The sequence below is a fragment of the Fundulus heteroclitus genome, unplaced genomic scaffold (genome assembly GCF_011125445.2).
Source record: "Fundulus heteroclitus isolate FHET01 unplaced genomic scaffold, MU-UCD_Fhet_4.1 scaffold_105, whole genome shotgun sequence".
Taxonomy (NCBI): domain Eukaryota; kingdom Metazoa; phylum Chordata; class Actinopteri; order Cyprinodontiformes; family Fundulidae; genus Fundulus; species Fundulus heteroclitus.
The window spans coordinates 472,237-474,859 of record NW_023396518.1 but is presented as its reverse complement, the minus strand read 5'-3'; positions in this window follow the sequence as shown (position 1 = coordinate 474,859).

Sequence of the window (2,623 nt, the reverse complement as noted above, 5' to 3'; positions counted from 1 at the left end):
ATTATTTACATTCTTTCTATCGGCAACATCTTCTAGATTTTCAACATCCATTTTCACTGTTGTGGATAACACCCAGCTCTATCTTTCATGTAAGCCAAATTCTACACTACCACCCTCTCCCCTTACCTCCTGCTTATCTGAAATGAAACTGTGATAAAACCGAGATCCTCCTCGTAGGAACTTAATCTATATTATCCAAAGCTGACAGTGCCTTCCTTTCACTTAACGGTTCATTAGTCTCTCCCTCACCTCAGGTTAAGAATCTGGGTGTCATCCTTTACCTCTTGCATCAATAACATCACCTGTTCAGCCTATTTTCATGTACACAACATTAATCACCTTCGTCCTCCCCTTTCCCCTCACTCTGTATCAGTTCTTCTCCATAGCCTTGTAACTATGTATTTTTGGCCATACTCAAAAATCCTTTCATAAACTACAAGTGGCTCAGAATTCAGCTGCTCGCATTATTACCAAAAACCCCTAATTTAATCACATCACCCCAGTCCTACAGCAGCTCCACCTGCTCCCAAATTGATTCAACGTCCTTCTGTACACATTCAAGGCCATCCACAACCTCCCACACACCTTTTCTGATCTTCACTGTTCTTCCTTCCTGCCTCAGCACCATGGGGAGCAGAGTTTTTCCCAGTCTACTCCCAGACTCTGTCTGACACCCTCAACAAGTTCAAGTCTAAACTCAAAACCCATCTGTTCAAAAGTGCATACTGTCTGTGATTGCTGCTTCTCTGTAATTTTTATTGTTTGTTGTTTTATTTTGTAGCTCTGCTTGTTGTGTACAGTGTCCTTGGGTGTTCTGAAAGGCACTTTTTTAAATAAAATGCATTATCATAATTATTATTCTTACTGCGTTATCAGCTGAAGAACATCTATGTTACTATGAAATTCAAGAGAATGCTAAAAGAATGGTCTTCGAAAACTAATATTTCTTTTGTAACTAGTATTTTCCCCTGTAAAACTATTTTAATTTGTTGGTGTAAAAAAAAAAAATCCTAATTATGGCCAAATAGTTTCCATCTGCAGCAAATATTTCTGCTAAAAAAACAAATTTGTATAATTTTTTTCAACTGCAGTTGGGAACCACGCAAAATCAGTACTCGGATATCACCTTGGATGACCTTGCTTTAATGTCTTCAAGAAACAATGATTTTGTTGTGTGTGTGTAATAGCAAGTAGGTCTCTAATTGGTATTGGAACTACACACAACATTTACAGCAAGTTTAAGGCAATGCAAGGTAAGGCCAATTAATTTGTACAGCACATTTCAGTACAAGGACAACTCAAAGTGCTTTACATGATTAATTAATACTACCTGACAATATTTAGACACCAGCAGTGTTTTAGAACTGAGTCAGAAGTTGTGAAGCTCTGTGTGACACATTGACCTACAAGCTCACTTTCACTGCTAATCCGACTTATTCATCAGCTTTTGTGCAAACTCCAGATGACAGTTTGCATTGTCCATAAGGATTTCCATTAAATTTTTTTCTCCACTATTAGGACATAAAGCCCAGCTTACCGTGTGGCTTACACTGCTTTGGAAAAACCTATTAATCTGTGCTGTGGAGTTTGGGGAGCTTCCAGCAGGGCTTGTATGATTTAATTACTTCAAGTAGAATGTAAAGAAATTAATACAATGCATGTGGCCATCTTCTACTTGTCATGAGGAAGTATGTTCTTGAGCCTACATGGAAATATAGCAAACGTATGATTAACTCTGTACTGTCTGTGGAAACGAGTGATGCCCAAAGTCTTCCCACAATAAATCAGTGTTCTGACCCACTGCAAGTGGCATGCATTACTGGTACTACTGGATAACAGAAAATTAGATATTCAAACAACTCCAGGATAACGTCTCTGTGCTATTGCTCTTTTCAGCATCAAGCCAGTGCTTATACACTGTTTGCAGTTGCAGTGCTTAAGAAGATTGTGGGCTTTAAAAAAAATATTGACATTCTGTCCCGTCTAAAAATGTCTTTAAGTGATTACACTATGTGTAAATAAATTTAAAATCACAACCAATGTTGTCTATGACTTTAGTTTAAATGTTCTGATACAAGCTTGGGATTTACTATACACGCAGTCTTAAGTGGCTGCTGTTCTATAAGAATTTAAGCAGTCTGATAATTTGCATTAATATTTCTTTTCATGATTTTATCATATTTTGTCAAACCCATTTTTTTTTACAACCTGTGGCAGCTTTTATACATCTAGTTTATTGAGGCTTTGGATTGTTAAACAGCATATTTTAAGAAATTAATCATAAAACTCACGTCAATGTCTCTACACAGAGAGCTAAGCAAAATAAATACATAAAATGCTAAAAGCAGAAAACAAATGGATCAATTGTTACTTATCAGTTAATTGGGACCAGTCTTTGTCACACAGACTGTTGGTGTCTGTGTCACAAAGGAAGTAGAACATCACAGTTTACTGTGATTATTTTACTGTTGATTAGTAAATTAGAGAAAAGGAAGATGGCACCGAAACACATTTGTAATAGATTTATTTCTGCTTTTAAACAACTTTATATGTAAAATAACATTACAGTAAAGAGCTTTGAATTCCAAAAAAGTGTACAACCACACACATGCTTTCGGAATAG